The sequence below is a fragment of the Dryobates pubescens genome, chromosome 10, assembly GCF_014839835.1.
Source record: "Dryobates pubescens isolate bDryPub1 chromosome 10, bDryPub1.pri, whole genome shotgun sequence".
Classification (NCBI taxonomy): Eukaryota; Metazoa; Chordata; class Aves; order Piciformes; family Picidae; genus Dryobates; species Dryobates pubescens.
Genome location: NC_071621.1, coordinates 32,000,723 through 32,026,650, shown reverse-complemented (window position 1 = coordinate 32,026,650; position 25,928 = coordinate 32,000,723).

Genomic DNA, 25,928 nt, shown 5'->3' with positions numbered 1-25,928 from the left:
TACATGTTGCAATGGTTAACACAATGTGAGAGGAACTTCTAGTGTGTTTATCATTTCTGATCAAGAGGATAAAGTGCCACTGATACTATACCAGGAAGATAAAGGCATGGCAAACCATAGAATCATAGAATCAATAAGGTTGGAAAAGATCTCAAAGATCATCAAGTCCAACCTGTCACCCAACACCTCATGACAACTAAATCATGCCTTCAAGTGCCACATCCAATCCCTTTTTGAACACCTCCAGGGATGGTGACTCCACCACCTCCCTGGGACAACACATTCCAATGGCCAACAGCTCTCTCTGTGAAGAACTTTCTCCTCACCTCCAGCCTAAACCTCCCCTGGTGCAGCTTGAGACTGTGTCCTCTTCTTCTGGTGCTGGTTGCCTGGGAGAATAGACCAACCCCCTCCTGGCTACAACCTCCCCTCAGGTAGTTGTAGACAGCAATAAGGTCTCCCCTGAGCCTCCTCTTCTCCAGGCTAAGCAACCCCAGCTCCCTCAGCCTCTCCTCATAGGGCTTGTGCCCCAAACCCCTCCCCAGCTTTGTTGCCCTTCTCTTGACACTTTCCAGCAACTCAACATCTTTCCTAAACTGAGGGGCCCAGAACTGGACACAGGACTCAAGGTGTGGCCAAACCAGTGCTGAGTACAGGGGCAGAATGACTTCCATGTAAGAATATTTAAAAAATAAAGGAAACAGATCACAATGATTCACATAACCATTAGGAACTTCTAGTGTGTTTGTAATTTCTGATCAAGATGATAAAGTGCCACTGATACTCTACCAGGAAGATAAAGGCATGGGCAAATGATTCCTAAACATTCAGAAATAGCACGAGCTTTAAGAAAAGCAAACCTCAAAGTCTTTTGAGAGCCTTTAGTTAGCTCTCACCCATAAAAGAGTCAAACACCTCAGAAAAACTCAGCAGCACATTAAACATTTTTCTAAGTGAAAGTAGCTGCAGTGTTGAAGGTGTTTAATTAAATAAAAACACAAAATATAAACCCATGGATGGATGTGATCTATGTGAGATATCTGATTAAAAAAATATATATAAATAGGAATTCATTTTAAAAAGTTCTTGCCAACTTACCTGCTGTGTGTTAGAGTCTTTAAACTCTGGGAATACAAACTGGCTGAATTATGATATGAAGTGAAATGAATTTTGTAGGATCAGCTGCAGCTCAGAAAATAGTGTATGGCTCAGACCTTTATGGTTTAATTCAACACAACTGACAGGCCTTTTCACTAAGTCTTTAGCACTAAGCTCCCTTCAGTAAAGGTTATTTATTGGACAAGGGGTCAGAGAAAATTTAAGAAATACAACTAGTCCCTTGACCTTTGTTAGCTCAAATACATTCACCTTTCTGTAAAATGATTTTGCCTGCAGTGTGGCTTAGCTATAACAGTACAGCATTTTTGCTGTGTAGAATAACTGAAAGATCTTATTCCATGTGCCAGTGGACACTGACTGCTTATTGATACTGATAAAGGAAGCAAATGATTACTTGGGACTATGAGTTCCCCTTTACAATGTGACCCACAGAAACACATTTCTTTTTCTTGAGCCATGAGATTTCCTTGCCTTCGTTGTACATCTCTCTCCAGTCAGGACCCCGTTGTAGGAATCCTGTCTACAAATCTTGGATGCAGATCACCTTGTGATTGTATCATGAACTAAGATGTGCCCCAACAAAGGACTGCAGCTGGCCTGACAACAATGCCACTGTTATCGATACCTTCGGGAATATGCATAAGACAAGATCATCTCCACCCATCAGGTACCCCAGAAAGGGAGGGTGGCGAGACAATGGACTCACCACCTGGCCCCTGATGTGTATTGGGTGTGTGGGCAGGTAAATGGAGAAGGAGGATGCAGAGGCACCCCTCTTTCTCCAGAATCCTGTCCAAACACAAGGAATACACAGGAAGATTTCCTGGGGGACAATACCTGGACACATACCTGAGAACTAAAAAACTATATAAAAAGACTTGAGTGATACTGGCAAGACAGAAGCAAGAAGACGACAACACAGGCTGGAAACATCATGGGGCAACACAACCCATCTTGGACTCCAAAAACCCTCTCTCCACCTCTGACTGTTGGTAATATAATCCCTTTCCTGCTTTCTCCCTCTTCTCCCTGTTTCTATTTCTTCCCTCTCTCTCTCTTCCTCCTTTTGTTATTCTGTTAAAAAATAGCCTCAAGGGCTGTTGATATTTTGGCCTTGTTTGTGCCTCTAATTTCATAACACGGGAATATTCAAAAGAACTGAGTCTCTTTCCCTCTCTGGACCGAGACACCCGTTTAGAAAACAAAATGAGGAGAGTGAATAACTAACCTTGATCCCAGTTGGCATTAGTTGACCATATTTTTATCCTGACATGTACAATTAGATAGATTTGCAGGTGTGGTCTGGAAGCAGTGCTTTCTGTGCACACATGGACCACTGAAAATGGCCCCAGATCTACTTTAATTAAGAAAGCTCCATGCCAATTAGTACTGTGCATTAAATGAGAATGGAACTGTGGTGTGTCTCGCAGCCTCCCAAATATGTACCATGCCAGATGAGCTCATGAAGCAGCTGTGACAGCTCATGCTGGCAGACATGCTTTTATAGATTGCCTGTGCATTCCCTTACCTAAATTGCAGAGAGAACAAAGTTGTGCTTTAACGGAAACAGCATTCTCTAAAAATCTCCTGATCTGTAAGAGAGGGAAACTCAGAAGGAAACATTTTATTTCAGAGATACCAGGAGGACTTTATCCCCAGAGCTTCTTGTTTCTTACAGTCATTGACAAGCTCAAGGGAGCAATTACTACCGACAGAGATGTCAGTGTTTGTGAGACATGAAACCTTCTGCAGAAGAAAACATAGGTGTAGCAATCAGATGCCGCAGAGCTGCCTTTTGATAAAGTTTATTCTCTTTTATGGTTCTTGTTCAGGGCTTCCGTGTTGGGATGTGCGTTTAGTATTTGCAGGCAATTAGACACATGCTGTTGCCAAGTGAAACACAAGCTAACAAGAAATGCTGTACAGTCACTTAGTCTCTTGACATTTTAGTGCTACCTTTGAAAAGGTATGTTTAACTAGAACAAGAAACTTTATTTTAGTAAGACTACCATTAACCCTAAGGAAGTCAGGTGACCATTGATCTCAATAGTGTTGGGTTCAAAGTGGGGAAGATTCAGTGACAACAGGAAAAGCATGGAGTGCATAAACACTTTAGGTTAAATACTATAAAAAACTGTTTTGAATAATGGATGAAGATGCATAAAATTGATCTGAAAGTCTGGTTTATTTGCTTCATAAATTGCTCAAGGCCTGTACTATTCCCATGGGGCCTGATGACTACAGCTTTTCACATGTGTATCTCCTTCACAGAATAGTTTGAACTGTGCTCTGAATTGCATCTATTCATTAGCTATCCCTTTTTATTTTACTGGTGTGCAGTTAAAAGAAGAATTTGATTAAATATCTCCATGAGGGACTAATATGTCCAGTCCAGCTTTTAACACCTTCAAATTACTTTCACATTTGATTAAAAAGAAGGGAAAAAAACATAAAAAGGAGGAAATTATTCACTTGAAATCCAAACTTTCTTTTATATTTGGTTTAATAACTACTGTGTTTCAGGTGCCCATGATCTCATATATATGTGTGTGTGTGTGTGTGTGTGTATATGTATATACTTATTGTATAGTGAGACAATTGAAATATGATTAAATACATGACACATGAAACAATTGGAAGCATTGAAAACAGGCATTCCCCCCTTTCTGTTAGAAGCTTTTGCTATATATCTCTGTACACAAATCTCTCAGTGCTTTGCACCTTCTCTAGGGAACATGAGATAGTTATTTAGGAGGAAGTTAGAAGGTAGTTTTACACAGAGAGAGTTATTGCCCTTGGAAGGGGCTGCCCAAGGAGGTGGTGGAGTCACCATCACTGGAGGTGTTTAGGAGGAGGCTTGACAGGATGCTTGGTTGCATGGTTTAGTTGGTTGGGTGGTGTTGGATGATAGGTTGGACTCAATGATCTTGAAGGTCTCTTCCAACCTGGTTTATTCTATTCTATTCTATTCTATTTTAGTATTGTGACACTGTGAAAACAAATAAAAGATTAAAAAGTTTTTATTTTGTATAGAATAGAGATATTATATTTTCCCCTCCCTTAAAGAAGGCCAATGACATTCTGGCCTGTATCAGGAACAACATGGCCAGCAGGAGCAGGGAGGTCATTGTGCCCCTGTACTCAGCACTGGTTAGGCCACACCTTGAGTCCTGTGTCCAGTTCTGGGCCTCTCGGTTTAGGAAAGATCTTGACTTGCTGGAAGGTTTCCAGAGAAGGGCAATATAACTGGGGAGGGGTTTGGAGCACAGCCCTTTGAGGAGAGGCTGAGGGAGCTGGGGTTGCTTAGCCTGGAGAAGAGGAGGCTCAGGGGAGACTTTATTGCTGTCTACAACTACCTGAAGGGAGGTTGCAGCCAGGTGGAGGTTGGTCTCTTCTCCCAGGCAACCAGCACCAGAACAAGAGGACACAGTCTCAAGCTGCACCAGGGGAGGTTTAGGCTGGGTGTTAGGAAGAAATTCTTCACAGAAAGAGTGATTGGCCATTGGAATGTGCTGCCCAGGGAGGTGGTGGACTCACCATCACTGGAGGTGTTTAAGAAGAGACTGGATGGGGCACCTGGTGCCATGGTTTAGTTGATTAGATGGTGTTGGATGATAGGTTGGACTCAATGGTCTCAAAGGTCTTTTCCAACCTGGTCTATTCTATTCTATTCTATTCTATTCTATTCTATTCTATTCTATTCTATTCTATTCTATTCTATTCTATTCTATTCTATTCTATTCTATTCTAACTGTACACATTTTAGGACTTCCCTTGGAAAATCGAATTCCACCTGCAACCAGTTGCACCAGAAATGTATTATTGTTACACAGTCAGGGATAAGAAGAGAGATGATTTTATAGGCAAGTCTCTAGATGAGCATTTATGTGACATAGAATCAATTGCCAGCTTTGCCAGAATATTTCTGAGATCTGTAGGCAACTAAGTTACACTGACATTAAAACAGTAGGAGTTTTCCTTAAAATATACCAGCTTTCTAAGAATAGTAGCTCAGTTCAGACTTCTTTCTACCCATCTAAGCCACTAGACTAATAAATTATTTCACTTTTCTATTTGTATACAGATGCCACAGACACTATGTTTTGAATCCATGGAGATACCTTCCCAAGTGGAAGAGATCAAAAGGCAGAGTTCTACCCTGGTAAACAGGAGCTCTGGTTTGATGAAGTCTTTCAAGCTTCCTTGGCAAATGCAGCAACTCTCAGGCTTCATGTTAAATAAAGACTTCAAACCCTGTAAAAGCACGTCTCCTAGGGGGGAGAAAGATGTCTGTTCCAAGAAATGAGCTAGGAGCAGCTGCATTTATTTTGACACAGAGCCTAAATCCTTAGTTATGTGAGATATAGATTACTAATGTATACTGACAAGTATGATATCCTCCATTCATTTTTTGACTTGGTAGATATCAACCAGCCGATAATTTGACGCCAAACGATCCAGATCAATCTATATATTTGAGAAAAGCACTGTATGGGGTATATTTCTTAGGGTAGAGTGTCACACCAACAGCTCTAGACTGTGTGTAATCACTTCATTTCTCCTTGGAGTGCTCTGCTCTTCAGGAGACCTAAGTGTATATGATTTCACCTAAGCATATACGATTTCTCTCTTCTTCACAAGTTATGTATTGCACTTCAACAAGCAGCTGCCAGCAGCTTATTGTGGACCCTGTTTTTATAGACTTGGAAGTTTCCCAGTGAGGGAATTCTTGATTATAATGACTTCTACACTGAGAAAGGCTCTTAACTTTTAGCCATTGCAGCACTAAGCATCACAGTTTTCTCATTTTGATCTAGATTTGAACATTTTTGGGCTACATGTATAAACAGGAGCTAAAAGTTGGTTCCTTTTTAATTTGATCACAAGTTCTTAGAAGTGATGCAAACTACAGGAGCAGTACAGTTTGTGGACATTAATACTTGGGGCCATGGGGATATGGCCAATTTACTTTACAGTAGTAAAGGCAGTTGTGAAGATGCTACATATGGCTTGGTTTTGGTAGTACCAGGCAATTTAACAAATTTTGTGCTTGGTGTTCAGCTTGTATATCAGGAAAAATAAAATGAGTTACAAGGCTTGTGCAGCCCAGAAGCACGTTACTCAGAGTGGTGAAGTTTCCCTCCTGGGATGTTTCCATGCTTGGCTGGCAAAGCCAAGGGTGATATGATCTAGGGAGTTATGAGTGTCCCTCTAGATGCTGACCATAAAAAGCCATAGATGACTAGGTGCATTTAGCCACAACAGCCCCATGCAGTGCTACAGGCTGGGGTCAGAGTGGCTGGAGGGCAGCCAGCCAGAAAGGGACCTGGGGGTACTGATTGACAGCTGGCTGAACATGAGCCAGTAGTGTGCCCTGGTGGCCAAGAAAGCCAATGGCATCCTGGCCTGCATCAGGATTACTGCGCCCCTCAATTTAAGAAGGATATTGAGACACTTGAGTGGGTCCAGAGAAGGGCAACAAGGCTGGGGAGAGGCTTAGAGCACAAGCCCTACGAGGAGAGGCTGAGGGAGCTGGGGTTGTTTAGCCTGGAGAAGAGAAGGCTCAGGGGAGACCTTCTTGCTCTCTCCAACTACCTGAAGGGAGGTTGTAGCCAGGAGAGCTCAGAGTTTCTAAACAAGTTTTGGTAATGTCTGGTGCATGCAGGTGACTCATGGTGGGTTGTAAAAGTGACCCAGCCTTGGCTTGCCTTTAGGCCCTATCTATGCACAGACACCTCACAGGGAGCTGTGTAGATAGCTCAGGTCCAAGCTGTCCATAAGCCAAACAACAACTGGTAGTTCACACAATCACAGAATCACAGAAGCATTCAGGTAGGAATAGACCCTCAGGATCAACAAGTCCAACCGATAACCCTACTACAAAGTTCACCCCTAAACCACTCCAACCCCTAACATCCTGTGATCCTGTGATACCTGAGCAAATGCACAGATTCTCAGCCCAGTTTTTCAAAAGTACTAGTATGAAGAACACTAGCAGGTGTTTTTCAGGGGGATTTTAAAAGTCCAATTTCTGGAACTGGTTCAGCCATTCTTTTTGTTACCTGAGAATAAAGTTCACTCAGTGTGCCACGATGTTTGGTGACCAGAGACTTCAGTGATTGCTACTTTATATCAAGGTGGTCTCTACAGTAAATTTAAACATATTACATGCCTATCAGAATGAAAAATGCCCAGTTAAATTTGTAAGCATTTCATTCCTTGAGGAATCTCTCCAAATAATCAAGTACTATGATAGTTATTGCCTGCCAGATTTTTTAATATCCTTTCCTTAATTTTACTGTGGAGAGCCAAACAGCTTATTCAGAGTAATTTTCTATCCAGAGACTCTTTTACAATATTAAATCTATCTTCAACCACAATGGGTTATGTGAAGCTCTTGATCATTGTTACTGTTTGAAGTACGTGTTCCATTTAAATTCCACCTTAAACATGGCTTCCAACCTTGGTGATTCCGTGATTCTGTGATTCTGTGAACAAACTGTCTTAGCCCTTGTTATTTTCTTTCTCTCTCCCCCATCCCATCTTTCTTTACTGTCAGTTTGAATCCGTATTTTGAGCTCAGCAAAGATTTCCCCAGAGTAGCAGCAAAAAGGGTATCATGAATATTCATGTGTTGCTCTGATCTTGGAGTTTTAAAATAGAACTGACTATTGTCATAGTAATGCTTGTTCTGACTATTACAACATATTCAATCTTGCCTATAGTTGATCTGCAACATCCAGGGCACTGGGCTGCCTAGAAATTGAATAGTCTTTCCTCTTTGATCTAGGTGATGTTTTAGGAAGAACAGGAAAAGAGAAGATTTGGTCTACTTATGATTCAAACCTGGAATGGTCACTCATATAATCCACATGATTTTGTATGTGTGCGTGTGCATAACTTCTATCACCATCACTAAACAGAACCAATTTATTTCCAAACCTTTCTGTCTTTTCAGCTCTTCGTTTCTGAAGTCATTTTGGGACATTGCTCCACCTCATTCCATATTCTTGATTTTTCTATTCCTAAAACTGAGAACAACTTTCATTCTTGAATTAATGTATTAAGCTATAGAGGTAATAGGTTGGTGCTTAAACAATCCTGAAAGGCAGATCATCCTTTTTCTTCTTTCTTCCTCACCCATCAACTGAGATATGCAGTACTAGCAGCTGGAGGTCTTTTGTCTGAAGTGTTTTATATACATAATAAAAATTAAAGTCTCTCTCTCAGAGATTATAGGTGGGAAAAATATGGGGACCAGATGAACAAATAACACTGAAATATCATGTTTAATGTAACACAAAGCAATGTTTCACAGCCAGTGTCTAGCTGATTCCAGTTACTGTTTGGCCTTCCTACAAGTTTTGGAAACATTTCTTTTCAAGTTGTCTCACACTGCTGCATAAGTCTGGAAAGAAGTATCCCCACAACCAGAAATGAGTACACTTACCTAAATATAAGTGCCGAATATAGCTTCTGATTTCTTTCTCTTCTTTAGGTGCAGAACTCTTGGCAAGGCTACAGTTAACACTAAGGACAACAAAATGCAGTCCAAAAGAATCTCTAATGTTAGGCTCAAGATGAGGGGAAAGTTCTTCACAGAGAGAGTTGTTGGCCATTGGAATGTGCTGCCCAGGGAGGTGGTGGAGTCACCCTCCCTGGAGGTGTTCAAGAGGGGACCGGACGTAGCACTTGGTGCCATGGTCTAGTAGTCATGAGGCCTTGGGTGACAGGTTGGGCTTGATGATCTTTGAGGTCTTTTCCAACCTTCTTGATTCTATGATTCTATGAATAATTTATTACATATAACTTTTATTTAGATGAACACTTTCTCCAGAAAGTTTAGTGTTTTACAAACATGTTTTCTTTCTCTGAGACAAATACCAATGATAGCTATAATATTCATGAACTAATAAACAGTAATTTAGACTGAAAGTAATTTATGGCTGCAGTTAACAGATCTGCTTGCCAGTGTTTTCAATCCCTGGTAAGCTTTTTCTTTCTATTTAAAAAAAAAATAATCAAAATCATAAACCCAAATATGGACTCTCCAGGCAGGAAAGCTGCAAAACATCTGCTGCAGGATATTAAGGAAATTAGAACACTGAGAGGACACAGATTTTCTGCCCACAAATGTATTCAGTAATAGTTCTTTCTCTTTCAGTGTTGGTGTGAATACAGGCATGTAACATGCAAATTTATAATCTAAATTTAGCTTGCTTGCTCCATGCAGAGAAAGACTGAAATACTTGGGCCATACTCAAGCACTTCCAATTTATTTCTCAGTTATCCAGAGGACTATATCTGTGACTTTATACAGACCATACAAACTTTTGATGCCCTCCTATTGTAAAGTATAGATGACATATCCACACTGAATTATCATACAATGTGTCACGCTGAGTGCCATGGAGAAACAAGGTCAAGGAAATTAATATCACAATAGACAGAAACCCTGGGGACTAAAGTATAGGGTTTTGCAGGATATTAATGGAATTATATATATGTCAGTTTAAAAGAATAATGTCTGGAAAAAAGGGAGCTTGACAGACAAAAAGAAAGCATAATTGAGAGTGTGATAAATCACAGAATCACCAAGGTTGGAAGAGACCTCAAAGATCATCAAGTCCAACCTGTCACCATAGACCTCATGACTAAACCATGGCACCAAGTGCCACATTCAATCCCCTCTTGAACACCTCCAGGGACGGTGACTCCACCACCTCCTTGGGCAGCACATTTCAATGGCTAACAACCCTCTCTGTGAAGAACTTTCTCCTCACCTCGAGCCTAATGGAAAGCAGCAGGGTGTGTCATTAGGCCATGCACTGTCCACACAGGCTTATAGTGAGCTGGTGTGGTATAGATTTACAATAAGCACTCCCAAAGCTATTATATCTCTAAAAAATAACATAATCTGAAAACATATGAGAGAACACTAAATATAACTTAAGATGTATTAATGTTATTTGTTAAATCTGAATAGCTAAATATATATCTTAAAAGGAGAGATTCAAGTCAGATAAAATGTGTGAGGTTCAATGAAAATATATATATAAAAAAAAAATCTTAATTTTTATGAACCTAGTAAAGTGGGGGAAGATCATAGAAGTACAGAATGGTTTGGACTGGAAGGGATCCTTAAATATTGCCTATCTATAATCCTTCTGCCACATAGAATAGCTTGCTTAAAGCCTTGTCCCACCTGCCTGTGAACATTTCCAGGTATGGGTCATCCACAACTTCTCTGGCATACCTCTTCCAATGTTTCACTACCATCACTATAAAAAATCTCCAGTCTAAACCTACATCTTTTAATTTAAAATCATTGTCACTTATCCTGTTCTTAGAGCTCCTGTGGCAGAATCAATCTGACCTATGCCTTTTATGTGTTGAAAAGCCGCAAGAAGGTCCACCCAGAGTAATCTTTTCTCCCAGCTAACCAGCCCCAACTCCAACAGTCTTTCTTCAATGGAGAGGTGTTCTAGCCCTTTGACTATTTTCATGACCTACCTCTGGATCTGCTCCAACAGATTCATGTCTTTTTTGTACCACAACACTCCAGGTGGAGTCAAATAAAAACAGAGTAGATAAGGAGAATCACACCTCTTGATTTGTTGTCTATTCTTCATTTTATGCAGCCCAGGATATAGTTGGCTTTCTGGGCTGCAAGCACACGTTGCTGACTCATGTCCATCTTTTTGTCCACCAGCATTCCCATGTCCTTCTCTGTAGGGCTGCTCTAAATCAAATCATCTTCCAGACTCTACTGAAACTGGAGATTGCCCAGGCCCAGATGCAGGACCTTGCACTTGGCCTTACTGAACTTCAAAAGTTCACAACAACTCCATACAATGCTACAGGCTTGGGGAACAGTGAGTGCATAGCTGCCTAGCAGAAAATGACCAGGCAATATTGATTGACAGCCAGCTGAAGATGAGGCAGCAGTGTGCTTAGGTGTCCGAAAAGGCCAACAGCATCCTGGCCTGTATCAGAGAGAGTGTGATCAGCAGGAGTTGGGAAGAGATCATGCCCCGGTACTCAGTGCTGCTGAGGTCTCACCTTGAGTACAGTGATCAGTTTTGGGGCCTCACTACAAGAAGGACATTGAGATACTGAAGTGGGCCCTGAAGCTACGAAGCTGGTGAAAGATCTGGAGAATAGGTCTTGTGAGGAGCACCTGAGGGAACTGGGTTGTTTCATCTGGAGAAAAGGAGGCTGGGGGAAGACCTTATGTGGTTCTCTACTAGGACCTGAAGGGAGGTTCTAGAGAGGTGAGTGTTGTAGGATGAGAGGAAATAGTTCCAAGTTGTATTAGGGAAGGTTTAGACTGGATACTAGAAGAAACTTCTGGTTATCAAATGTTGGAATAGGATTCCCAGAGAGGTGTTTGTATCCCCATTCCTGGTGAGGTTTAAAAGATGCATAGATGCATGTGCTAAGGGACATGGATTAGTGTCAGACTTGGTAATCTTTAAGGTCTTTTCTGACCAAAACGATTCTATGCCTGTCTGACCTCAAATGAGGTAAGAGTACAGTGGGTGTGATAGACTGTATTGCTATACATATTCATTTGCACCTGCTTTCAGAATGGGCTTTTATGTAAGTGCATGTTAAGAAACAGAAACCAATTAAATTTGAGTGACATGATCTTACCAGGTACAAACTGCCTTTACAGGTTGGCAACTCAACCTTAAAGGATGCTACAAACTTCTGCCTGTAAACAGCACTTAGATGAAAAGGATCCCTTGAAATTTTACCTTCAGTTTACACTGAAGACAAACACCTTGAAGCATTAGAATAGAATAGAGTAGAATACAATAGAGTAGAATAGAGTAGAAAATAAAAGAGTAGAATAGAATAGAATAGAATAGAATAGAATAGAATAGAATAGAATAGAATAGAATTAACCAGGTTGGAAAAGATCATCAAGTCCAACCCATCACCCAACACCATCTAATCAACTAAACCATGGCACCAAGCGCATCATCCAGTCTGTTCTTAAACACCTCAGTGATGGTGACTCCACCACCTCCCTGGGCAGCACATTCCAATGACCAATCACTCTTTCTGTGTAGAACTTCTTCCTAACGTCCAGCCTAAACCTCCCCTGGTGCAGCTTGAGACTGTGTCCTCTTGTTCTGGTGCTGGTTGCCTGGGAGAAGAGACCAACCTCCACCTGGCTACAACCTCCCTTCAGGTAGTTGTGGAGAGCAATAAGGTCTCCCCTGAGCCTCCTCTTCTCCAGCCTAAGCAACCCCAGCTCTCTCAGCTTGTGCTTTCATAGAGCTTGTGCGCCAAACCCCTCCCCAGCTTTGTTGCCCTTCTCTGGACATGTTCCAGCAAGTCAACATCTTTCCTAAACTTAGGAGCCCAGAACTGGACACAGGACTCAAGGTGTGGCCTAACCAGTGCTGAGTACAGAATGACTTCCCTGCTCCTGCTGGCCACACTCTTCCTGTTACAGGCCAGGATGCCGTTGGCCTTCTCAGCCACCTTTAGTCACAACGGGAAGCTTTCTTAAGCAGAAGTCTAAAAGTCTGTAGTGTAGCTTCTAGATTTACATTGCTTCTTTGGTTTTTGTTTCAATTGCAGAGTGAATTATTCAATGTTGTAATTTTCATGTTTGTGTATGTCTTGACATATCCTAGGGCATAAAGAAAACCCCTGCAATGTACTGAAAGATAACATTCCTCAATTTCTATCAAAAAAGAACAATTATCAATAGCTAAAATTAAATTTTTAATTAGATGGGGACTAAAGCAGTTAATTCATTATGTAAGAGGCTTGTACATATGATGTTCATTATTGGCTGTAATATTCACTTCCATGAGAGCTGTTCAACATCACAACAACATAGACAGAACATCAAAATCCCTGCTTGCTTCAGGTGGATCTTTCTGTTGTCAGTGCTCCCAGAGTGGCCTGTTAAACTAGATAAATATGCTCTCTTTTTCCAGTGCCTAATGCACCTGTTAAAAGAGATACACAAAAATTACTACCTGAAAACCATTCATTTTTTAAAGACATATAATAAAGACATAAAGAATGTTTGTAAATAATCAAAGTGGCTTGTGATTGTTTTGTTTGGTTGGTTGGTTTTGGTGAAACTAAAACATACTGCACTTTGGGTTTGGTAAGTCTGAGTCTGCAGGGGCAATTTGCTGCTTACACATTTATCTTGCTCGTTTCAGTAGCTCATTCTTCTGCAACTAGTTTGTCAGCATTGTCACAAAATGTTTAATATCTTTCCTGGTTACAAAAAGCCTGCCCCTTTTTTAATGAAAATTATAAATTTGGTCATTCTGTATAAGTTTATTGCAGCATTCTTCTAGGAGGTCTAATAACTGATATTCACTGAAATAAATTCACCTTGTAATGAGTCTAAATATGTTATAAGCTTGATTTAATTGCTGTCATTTCCAACAGCTTTCCTACTCAGGGGATACTCTTTTTATAGGAACTCTATTGGAGTTTTTTACTGTCTATAAAAAGACTTTTTAGACATCATTAAGCTAGATTTTAAGGGTGAATGAACCTCTGGAGTTTCTTTTTTTCCCTCCTGATGGCTGTTAATTTCAAATCTGCAATATTTATTCCTCTTGCAAATCTTAGATTCATTTCAGATTTAACAAATCAAACAATGACCAAGGAACAGGAACATGCCCATCCTTACCTGTTTTCATTTCTATGTAAATCACTATTCTCTGCACTGCTAGGCATGCTTTATTTTCATGTGCCTTTTCAACATGTGCAGCTGGGAAAAACAAAACAAATATATGAAGAGATTCCATGAGCTAGCAATAAAAAAAATCACATTGTAGAATAGAATAGAATAGAATAGAATAGAATAGAATAGAATAGAATAGAATAGAATAAACCAGGTTGGAAGAGACCTTCAAGATTGTCGAGTCCAACGTATCATCCAACACCACCTAATCAACTAAACCATGCAACCAAGCATCTATTCTATCTATTGTAGTATCATATTGATTACTCATTTCAGTATATTGTTTTGCTTGATTGTATTATAAACTCTTTACTGAGACTGTTTAAAAATGTATTTACTTAATGTACTTCACCTTCTCCTAGTAACATATTTTAGTCAGAAAACAGCAAATGCTGTTAAGAGGTGCAACTAAGAGTCTATGTGTTCTCTGGAAATTATTCAATTAAATTTAATATTACTTTTAACATTTCAAAATGTTCCATGTGTAGGTGTGTCTATGTTTATGTATTCAGATTATTTAGACATAAACTCAACCAGTCATACGAAGAGACAGTATGCTTATTCATGTGGCAGTTTAGGCTGGGTTAGAATGGAATGGAATGGAATAGAATGGAATAGAATGGAATGGAATGGAATAGCATAGAATAGAATAGAATAGAATAGAATAGAATAGAATAGAATAGAATAGAATAGAATAGAATAGACCAGGTTGGAAAAGATCTTTGAGATCATCGAATCCAAACCTCAAAGATCATCAAGTCCAACCTGTCACCCAACACCTCATGACCACTAAACCATGGCACCAAGTGCCACGTCCAATCCCTTCTTGAACACCTCCAGGGATGATGACTCCACCACCTCCCTGGGCAGCACATTCCAATAGCTAACAACTTTCTCTGTGAAGAACTTTCTCCTCACCTTCAGCCTAAACTTCCCCTGGCACAGCTTGAGACTGTGTCCTCTTATTGCGGTGCTGGTTGCCTGGGAGTAGAGACCAACCCCTTCCTGGCTACAACCTCCCTTCAGGTAGTTGTAGAGAGCATTAAGGTCTCCTCTGAGCCTCCTCTTCTCCAAGCTAAACAATCCCAGATCCTTATATTTTGTTTTGGGGAGTACCATTTGAAAAAGTAGGGGAGATCTGAAAATGCATTTCAAGATTTGAACAGCATCTTTTTAATAACTTTCAGTATTTGTTTTAGGTTATGATGGAATGGGATTACTGAGGGTGTCAGGGATGTGTTTTGCTTGCAGTGTGCTAATTTTCCATATATTTCTTTGAGAGGTGATTCAAAGATACAATCTGGAGACTAGCTTGGTGGTGTAATTTTCTTTTGCTCAGCTGAGCTGTGTATCTCAATGAACTACTTTGATGGCCTGAGTGTACATGACACCCTTTTTTGATGTTTTTTCAGATGCTTACTGGCTTTCCTGATCTGTGAGATATGTAGCAGTTTGCAGTAACAGTCTGCAGTCTATCATCTATCATGCTGCCTCTGATGTCTGAATTAATAGCAAGGAAGCTGAGGTTGATGTAGGAGCATGTCAGAACAGCATGATGGAGAGATGATAGCTATGGAACACATGATAAAAGTTGTTAAGTCCAGATTAACACAGATATTACACATGCCATCTAACCATATTAGAATACTAGAATATTTTTGGTTGGAAAAGACCTTTAAGATAATGAAGTCCAATCATTATTGATCTGTACCAAGTCTGGTGCTAACCCATGTCCCTTAGCAGCACACCTCCACATGTTTTAAACACCTCCAGGGATGGTGATTTGATCACCTCCCTGGGAAACCTGTTGCAATGCTTGATAACACTTTCAGTGAAGAAGGTTCTTTTAATATTCAGTTCAAACCTCCCCTGGTGCAACTTGAGACCACTTCTTCTTGTTAACCACACTAAAATACAGTTATGTAGAATAAGTTCCTTTAAATGGCTCATGAAACTGCAGGCAAAATCATGAACTACTTATGTTCACTCTCTTGTCAGCAGCAGTTGTGCAGTGTGGTGAAAGTGTTGTTTATTTAAGGTAAATTGTAGATAAGATTATACTGGTCAAGTATTTTGCCATTTTTAAACTGTTTTAGCTCCTGCTGTGTTACACATAAGATGGGCCCAGTTAGTAGTTACTCTAGTGTTCCTGGTACTCATCTCAGAGTTCAGAGATTACATAGTTGCAGCCTTATTAATGAGTCTTGTGTCCAGTTCTGGGCCACTCAGTTTAGGAAAGATCTTGACTTGCTGGAATGTGTCCAGAGAAGGGCAACAAAGCTGGGGAGGAGTTTGGAGCACAAGCCCTGTGAGGAGAGGCTGAGGAGCTGGGGTTGCTTAGCCTGGAGAAGAGGAGGCTCAGGAGAAACCTTGCTGTCTACAACTATCTGAAGGGAGGTTGTAGCCAGGTGGGGGTTGGTCTCTTCTCCCAGGCAACCAGCACCAGAACAAGAGGACACAGTCTCAAGCTGCACCAGGGGAAGTTTAGGCTGGATGTTAAGAAGTTCTTCACAGAGTGATTGGCCATTGGAATGTGCTGCCCAGGGAGGTGGTGGAGTCACCATCACTGGAGGTGTTTATGAAGAGACTTGATGGGGCACTTGGTGCCATGGTTTAGTTGATTGATGGTGTTAGGTGATAGGTTGGACTCGATGATCTCGAAGGTCTTTTCCAACCTGGTTAATTCTATTCTATTCTATTCTATCCTATCCTAACTACATCACACTAAGGCCACTTAATTTCTCTCCTTAAATTGAATTCCATATCCACTGGTTCTGTGACCTGTACTCTTCACAAATCTAGAGAATAAATGTAATGAAATAGGGTAGATTAAATGACAAAAATATTGTAAATATATATATATATATAACAGAAAGAGAGCAAAAGAGAATAATGTATTTTTAGAATGCCAGTGTGGATGGTGAAACAGCTGCATGATATATAATCAATAATCAGAGTAAGAAAGGATGTCAAAACCACTAATAGCCTGTGAGTTTTGTAACTAGCCATTAATGGAAAGCTCTTTCATCTCCAGGCTGAAAGGGTCAATCTACATCTCAGGCTGCAATAAACTGGACATTTTACATTTACCTTGCATCTACATCTGCATTTTAAATCTATCCTGCATTAGAGAATGTTATCCTGATGAAGGATTTGTCCTTTGAATAAAACATTAAATCAAATTATTTTCTGCTCTGTAGGCATTATGGATAACATGGCATGACTAAAAGGAGAGTAATAATGATTAGAAATCTCCAAAGACTACTAACCTGATGCTTATCAGCTATACATGGTGAATAATGAAAGCAGTTTGTAAAGACTTTGGCATAAAATAATTAATATACAAAAAGGGGGTGGGATTTGTTAAGGTAAAATACCACATTCTGTTTCAAACACAGACTCAGATCTACAGACAGAAGACATGGGCTGAATCAGGACATTTCTAAAGCATCTAAGTGATTTTCTGTGTTCATTGTGTTCTGCTGACTTTCAACTGACGATTTTAATGGCTAGTTTAATATTTCTGCCTAGCAAAAAGTGTTGAAAATAGAGTTTAGAAATCTGAAAAGGAATTAAAAGAAATATAGGGGAAATCCTGAGTATATGTTCATGTTAACCTAGCTCAGAAACAGAAGATGAATGACTTGCGTGTGTTCCACTCTCATACCTAATACTTTATGCATCCATGTACATTCCAAAGATTATAATCAATTACAGAATCACAGAATCAACCAAGTTTGATTATTACCTAATACCTAACACATCATGATAACTAAAACATGACTTCAAGTGCCACATCCAATCCTTTTCTGAACACCTTCAGGGACAGTGACTCCACCACCTCCCTGTGCAGCACATTCCAACGGCCAATTACTCTTTCTGTGAAGAACTTTCTCCTCACCTCGAGCCTAAACTTCCTTGAGATTGTGTCGTCTTGTTCTAGTGCTGGTTGCCTGGGAGAAGAAACCAACTCCCACCTGTCTACAACCTCCTTTCAGGAAGCTGTAGAGAGCAATAAGGTCTCCCCTGGCCCTTCTCTCTTTGCACCATCCTTCTGGGTATTTACACACATTGATAAGATCCCTTATGAGTCCTCTTCAGTTAATGGTCCCAAGCTCTCTCAGCCTTTACTTACAAGAGGAAAGTTCCTTCGTCATCTTCATGGCCCTTCACTGAGATATCCAGTATGTCCATTGGTCCTTATATACCCATTCCCATTTGATATATTCTTTGATTGGTTAGGTTCTATCCATCATATCCATATCAGTCTTGAACTGGACATAATACTCCAGTTCTAGTCTCACCAGGGCTGAGTAGAGGGGAAGGATTTTCTCCCTTTACCTAATGCAGTCCAGGATACCTTTAAGCTTCTCTGTACCTAGGGTACGCTGCTGCCTCATGTTCAGCTTCTCCACCAGAATCCCCAGGCTCTTTTCTGACAAGCTGCTTTCCTGCTGGGCAATCCCCAGAGTATGTTGGTGTCAGGAGTTCTTCCATCCCAGAAGCAGGACTTTGTTGAACTTCATGAGGTTCCTACAATCCCATTGCTTTAGCTTTTTGAGGTCTCTCCGGATAGTAGCATGACCCACTGGTGGATCAGCCACATCTTCTGACTTTGTCATTGTACAAGTCCATGAAGGTACTAAATGGAACTGGACCTTGTATAGACTCTTGGGGTATTGTGAAGCCTGTGAAGGACCCGAAACATCTGCCCCCTGGAATTGCTCAAAAAACCATAGTGGGAATCTTCTGACTAATTCTCAGTGTACTCTTAGATTTATTTTGGATTTTTATTTATTTATTTACTTCTCCCTGTTCACACTGGCTCCCAGATGAAAACTGGAGATTTATAATGCACTGAGTGAAACTAATAATGTGGACTGAGTTAACAATCTATTTGATATTTTTTCATTTTCAAGAGTTCTTGCGACGTGGCTTCTGGTAATGAAAACCATTCTTTCACTTTCTGTTTTCAAACAAATTCCTAGAAATAATGACATTTGGGAACTGTCAATCCCTTTTTTGCATAACTAGAAGTACACTGTGATCTTGTAGCAAATCTGAGTCATCTGTTTTCATCTTGCAAACATTCACAGAATCCCCGAATCCCCAGGGTTGGAAGGGACCTCAAAGATCATCAGGTCCAACCTGTCACCACAGACCTCATGACTAAACCATGGCACTAAGTGCCATGTCCAATCCCCTCTTGAAGACCTCCAGAGATGATGACTCCACCACCTCCCTGGGCAGCCCATTCCAATGGCTAATGACTCTCTCAGTTTCTCTTCACTTTTTACCAGCCCATATTTTTATTCCTAGGTGGATATTAATCTTACTTAATTCATGCAACCTTTATGTTGTGGTTTTGAAGATATTCCCCTCCTCCCCCTCCTCTGCCACAGTGGCTTTTTTTTTTTCCCCAGAGGTAAGGCCATTGTTTTCTCTAAATACAGTAGGACTTATTTGAGACAATGATAATTCTTTCTGGATGAAATATGATAATTCTTTTTTCCAGGTCAACTGTAGCTTTTCTATGAAATAGAAAAGGAAATTATATTGCAACAATTTAACCTGAACACACTTTAAGTATTAATTCAGAAGGATTGATTTAATCCACTGGGTTATTTTAGGAATCAGACTTTTTTTTTCAGGGCAATAGACTACAGAGACAATGAAACCAGAGTAGGTTGACTCCTGAAATATCAAACTGATGCAGCAGTTTAGCACAGGCATGTGATAAGGCCTGTCATTTTAGAGATACATAGATAGATGTTTTGATGCTGTCAGTAAAGACTTGAAAATGCACAATCTATCATGAATTCATCCTGTCTTTTCCTATTGTCCTTGTATTAATTTGACTGAAACATGAATACTAAGCAACTGCTATCAATACAGACTGGGGGATGAAGTGATAGAAAGCAACCCTGCAGAAAAGCACTTGGGGGTGCAGATGGATGAGAACATGGACATGAACAGGCAGTGTGCGCTTGTAGTGCAGAAGGCCAGTTGCATCCTGGGCTGTGTCAAAAGAAGCGTGGCCATCAAATTGAGTGAGGTGATTATGCCAATTTATTATGTTCTGGTGAGACATCACCTGGAGTACTGTACAGGACTTGATGATCTCAAAGGTCTTTTCCAACCTGGTTAATTCCAATTCCAATTCTAATTCTAATTCTAATTCTAATTCTAATTCTAATTCTAATTCTAATTCTAATTCTAACTCTAACTCTAACTCTAACTCTAATTCTAATATGAAGGTGTGGATATTATGCTGTGGTATAAGCCTGAACACGCCTTCTAACATGGCACTTCAGCAAAGCAAAGGTGCAAAGTAGCATCATAACAGCCTTAAGAAGTACACTGTTGTCGTTTCTCCCAGACTGATAACAGGATTATTTTCTCTGATGAGGACTGATCATGTTTCACAAGACTTGCAAAAATTGCAGTTGTAATTGTCACAAGATTTGGAGAAGACTCATTTTCACTTGGCATTCTATTCTCCCGTGAAGAAACGTTTCCAGTCTCGTTAAGTAAATCTTCTTCTCATTTTCACACATTCTTATTTCTACTTTTAAGCTACTTGAATATATTCTTCACATTTTATTTATAGTTTTATCCATCAAGCGCTGACATTTTCTTTAAATGATTTGCTGCCTAAATATACTGCTATTTAGATTAGACTATGAAGTCGACAATCCAGACTTTTCTCAGTGATTGAAAGGACTTAAGAATGACTGAAAAAAAGAAACAGTAGAAAGGAAGAGTTATGGCTGAAACAGACAATTAATCAAAATTACTTACTTAGATCATGACCTCTCAAAATAAGTGTCTAAATCTTGTGTGTTCAGTGAGTTGTTAGTCAAATATTGTAAATTATATGAGAAAGAAACCACATTAAATTTCAATTTCTAAAATTCAATTAAGTAAGGTAAAGTAAAACCAAACTAGTCTGTATCTTTGAGAGCCACTTTACTGTCACCAGACTTGATGCAGCCCCAGATAGCAATACCATGGTGTAGTAGTCATGAGGTTTTGGATGACAGGCTGGACTTGATGATCTTTGAGGTCTTTTCCAACCTTATTGATTCTTTGATTCTATGATTCTATAAACATTCTCCAAAAATCAGACAACTCCTCAGTATAAAAAAGTAAAGATTTTAGAGCATTAGAAGAATGCTGCTGAAAAAGTTCCTTTTTAGTTAAGGCTGTTACAATCAGGAATGTGAAATTATGTAGGGAAATGGTCTAAAGGCCTTACTTTAACAGAAGAATCCTAGGAAAACCCTAGATTGTTTACTTATTCATCAGTAAATAAAGATGCAATACAGCATCATAAACAAAAAGTTCAGGATTATTATATAATATCTTATTTAAAATCTCTGTGAAAAAAATATCACTCATTCTTCTCACTTTCTCCCTTGTTTTAAGCCTTGTCTATTTGTTGGTCTTTATCAGTCAGAAAACCTCAGTTTAAGTAATATTGGACATGCAACCCAAGGCAGATTTTATTCAAAACTTGGTCACAGAACAAATTCAGTGCTTATCAGAAATGCAAGCTAAATTCAGTTCTTAGAGGTGGCAGAGCTGATTCTGAGAGAGGAACAAAACGCTGGGAATTTGGCTGGCAGAGTTCAGACATAAAGGCTGAAAAGAAGAATGAAGCTTGAGGAGCTGTGAGGGTAAAGGAAGCTGAGAAGGGTCATTAAAGGATCTGAAAAAGTCTGTGGCAGTTTCAAAACTTGAAAGGGTGAGGAGCATTTAGGAGAGAGTAGATGGGAGAAGTCAGGAAAAATTTGGAGGAGACTTCTGGAACCTGATTCACGGTAGATAAAGCTATGAATTTTTTCACTGATACAAAAGGTGCTAGTGCTTTGATTTTAAATTTTAGTGATAAGTATATTCAGAGTAATTAAATTAAGCTATTTGGGCAATGATCCAGAAACATGGGTGATGACAGATGAATTAACTAGGCTCTTAGGCATATGAAGAACATCAAGCATGTGGGAATACTCGTAGGCTTATGGTTTTATGTACTCAAGTCCAGTGATAGGCCATATTTTAAGCGTTGTCAACAGGACTATTAATACTTACTTTTTATCCAAGAAAGAAACCTACATTCTCTAGCTGTAGCTCCAGGCCAATTTCATTATGTCTGATAGGAAGCATGGTTTAGTCTGCTGCCAGAAATCTCAAACATATCTCGCATGTTCCAGCACAAGACACGAAAGGAAGTTTCATTCTTTTCTCCTCTTTTGTTCTAAGAATACAGAACAGCATTTTTGTATTTTCTGGGAGCTGGAGATTAATATATGGAAAATATATGTGTTTCATCCTATTGCCCTTGTCCCAGGGAACATGGAATGCCTCCCCTACAGATTTTTAGATCCCATTATTTAGAGGAAAGAATGTTCCACGTGCACTGGCTGTTCAGCACTGTAAAACCACTGGCCTGTATAATAATGTTATTGTTATCACTATCACTTTGTAACAGCTACTAAAGCCTTTGTTACAACTATTTGCAGTTAGTCATCTGGTTCAGCTGCTTATTTGATATTAAATCAGCAACAGAAAAAGCATGCTGATGTCTCTGTTTCCAAAGGTGTTGGCTGAGCATAGCCCTGAAGTGGTTGCTGGTCCCAGTAAAGTTTGGAAAAATTTAAACCAGCACCTTCACACTTCTCAGCATGTTCCATAAACATAAAGATATGTCACTAATGAGAGAGAGAACATGCAGATCTTCAAGAGAGAAGGATAAATAGGTCTAGTTTAAATATACTTCTCTACGTAAGGGAATAAGTCTGAAAGTTCCTGCTAGAAATGAAAGGATGCACAGATGCAGAAGACAACTGTGCCACAGAAAAGCCCTGCATCTGAAAAAAAAAAAAAGTCCATAAATAAAATATTTGCATGTGTTCAGAAGAATGCTAAATTTGAGTTCAACATTACTAGGGGATAAAATAATGAATGTACTGGATACTGACAAGATTTCCAAAACAGTCCTGGGGTTATTTTCTGTTTGTGTGTGTAAGTGTTTTCAGTTTATGTTTTCAAAAAGGCAGGCTTAGCTAAACATACAGAAAAATATTGAAGACCCAAACCCTATATCTCTAAATCCTAAAGAAATCTGTTCTACAGTTCTAGCTATATTTAAACAGTATTCTAAGCTGAGCAATGTCTGTGATTATGCCATTTCCAAAAAGCCCTGAGGCTGCCTCTTCTCTAGGCTGAACAAAGCCAATTCTTTCAACCTGTCTTCATAGGAGAGGTGCTTCAGCCAGCCCTCTAATAACCTTTGTAGCCCTCCTCTGGATCCACTTCAGCAGGTCTCTCTTGTGTTGAGGGTCCCATAGCTAGACACAGTACTCCATGTAAGGTCCCATCAGAGCAGAGTGGCAGAACCACCTCCCTTGATCCACTGGTAATGCTTCTCCCTATGCAGGCCAGAACACAATTGTCCCCTCAGGATGCAAGCATGTACCACTGGCTCATGTGCAGCTTCCCATCTACCAATACACCCAAGCCCTTTTCTGCAGAAATGTTCTCAGTTTCATCATCTTCCAGCCTGTATCAATATTGAGGATTGCCAGGAGGCAATTCAAAAGAAACACGCTTTGATTAGGCTCTTCATTTTCAGTACTGAAGAAAATGGCAATCTAAGATTATTTGAAATATGTAAATTTACTACTAGATTTTCACCTATGGCATTTGCTTTGAAAATGGAAGGAGTAAGCTGAAGCATTAGACAGAATTTCTTTAAGAGTTAGGAAGTATTCCAGACTTCAGAGGGATCTTCAAAGTTTCAAAAAGAAAGAGAAAGAGAAAGAGAAAGAGAAAGAGAAAGAGAAAGAGAAAGAGAAAGAGAAAGAGAAAGAGAAAGAGAAAGAGAAAGAGAAAGAGAAAGAGAAAGAGAAAGAGAAAGAGAAAGAGAAAGAGAAAGAGAAAGAGAAACAAAATAGGAAAAGGAAAAGGAAAAAGAAATTAGGGAAAGGGATAGGGAAAGGGAAAGGGAAAGGGAAAAAAAGGAAAAGGAAAAGGGAGAGAAAGGGAAAGGGAGAAGGAAAGAAAGAGAAAGAGAGAGAAAGAGAAAGAGAAAGAGAAAGAGAAAGAGAAAGAGAAAAAGAAGAAGAAGAAGAAGGAAGAAGAAGAAAGAAGAAGAAGAAAAGAAAAAGAAAAAGAAAAAGAAAAAGAAAAAGAAAAAGAAAAAAAAGAAAAAGAACAAGAACAAGAAAAAGAAAAAGAAAAAGAAAAAGAAAAAGAAAAAGAAAAAGAAAAAGAAAAAGAAAAAGAAAAAAGAAAAAAAGAAAAAGAAACAAAAAGAAAAAATAAAAAGAAAAAGAAAAAAGGAAAATAAAAGAAAAAGGAAAAGGAAAAGGAAAAGGAAAATAAAGGAAAATAAAAAGGAAAAGGAAAATAAAAGAAAGAAAAAAAAAAGAAATAACGAAAAAATAATTAGGTACTACCTGCTCTCTCTTACCCATAAAGAGGGACCTCAGATATGATTAGACAGAATCACCATGCAAAGATAAACAGCTGATTGTCCAGCCTTGAAAAACAGAGGTGAAAATGTTAAACACTTTATTAGACTGTACATTTAGACATAAACCATCTTTGAGTTCGCAGGTTTCTTTCTGTATTCTCCCTATTCTAAAGTTGACAACAGATACTTCTTGCCACAATTGGTGAACCACAACTTGTAAATATTCTACACTTCAATATTTTTACTCATTGAAAACTATCCAATAATATTGATGCATTCATTACAACACTATTATGTGCCATCCAAGTTGGAAACTGTCAATCTAGCATTTCATCTTCTTTATTCTGACAGAATAGCTTTAAATGTATAGCATCTGGAAAATGTTCCTTAAAAACCAGTGCACTTTAAGTCCTTTGCTAACACATGGCTGTATTCATTTCAATAGCTTTAACAAGAACAGCAATTTTAATTATTTTTTATTATTGAGCACAAGTGGCCTTAACTTAAGAATAGGATAAAGCATTATATGTACTTTGTGGCATTCATATTTCAACAGCTACGGGAACAAGACCTGAAATGCAAGGGAAATTAAAAATAGCTCATTATGTATGTGTACTGCTTCACTGCTGGCGACCTTTTGTGCAAATATAATCTCCATATGATTAAATCAAGTCCACATTGGCCTAAAATCTATATAAACAGCTATAAAAGACAGTTACTGAAAAAAGGCTATTTTCTTTGACGCAATTCAGACTTCTTAAAGGCACTTTAAAAAGCACTACTTCAATAATTTTCTTACAAGTAATGTCGACATGCAACATGTAAGAAATAAAACTTTCTGATAGCTCCCATAAAAGCTGAATTAGTGAGAGCACCACACTAATGTCTGTGATTTTAAATAGCTCCTTAATTGGATACTAGTCCAGCAGTGGACATTTTGAAAAGCACAGAATTCAAATTAAGCTGGCAAAATGTCAATTTTAATTGAAAATTAATTAATTAAATTCATTTCCATTTCCATTTTAGACTGGATGTGAGGAAGAAGTTCTTTATGGAGTGAGTGACTACCCATTAGAATGGGCTGCCCGGGGAGGCGGTGGAGGCACCATCATTGGGGATGTTTAGGAGGAGACTTGATGGGGTGCTTGGTGTCATAGTTTTGTTGATTAGATGGTGTTGGATGATAGGTTGGAAGTGATGATCTTAGTCTCTTCCAACCTGGTTTATTCTATTCTATTCTATTCTATCCTAATCTCCCATGTAACCAGCACTAGAACAAGAGGACACAGTCTCAAACTGCGCTGGGGGAGGTTTAGGCTGGAGATTAGGAAGAAATTCTACAGAGAGAGTGATTGGCCATTGGAATGAGCTGCCTGGGGAGGTGGTGGAGTCACTATCATTGGAGGTGTTTAGTAGGAGACTTGATAGGGTGTTTGGTTGCATGGCTTAGTTGATTAGGTGTGCTGGATAATAGGTTGGACGCAATGATGTTGAAGGTCTCTTCCACCCTGGATTATTCTATTCTATTCTATTCTATTCTATTCTATTCTATTCTATTCTATTCTATTCTATTCTAAATCTAATTCTAAGTCTAAGTCTAAG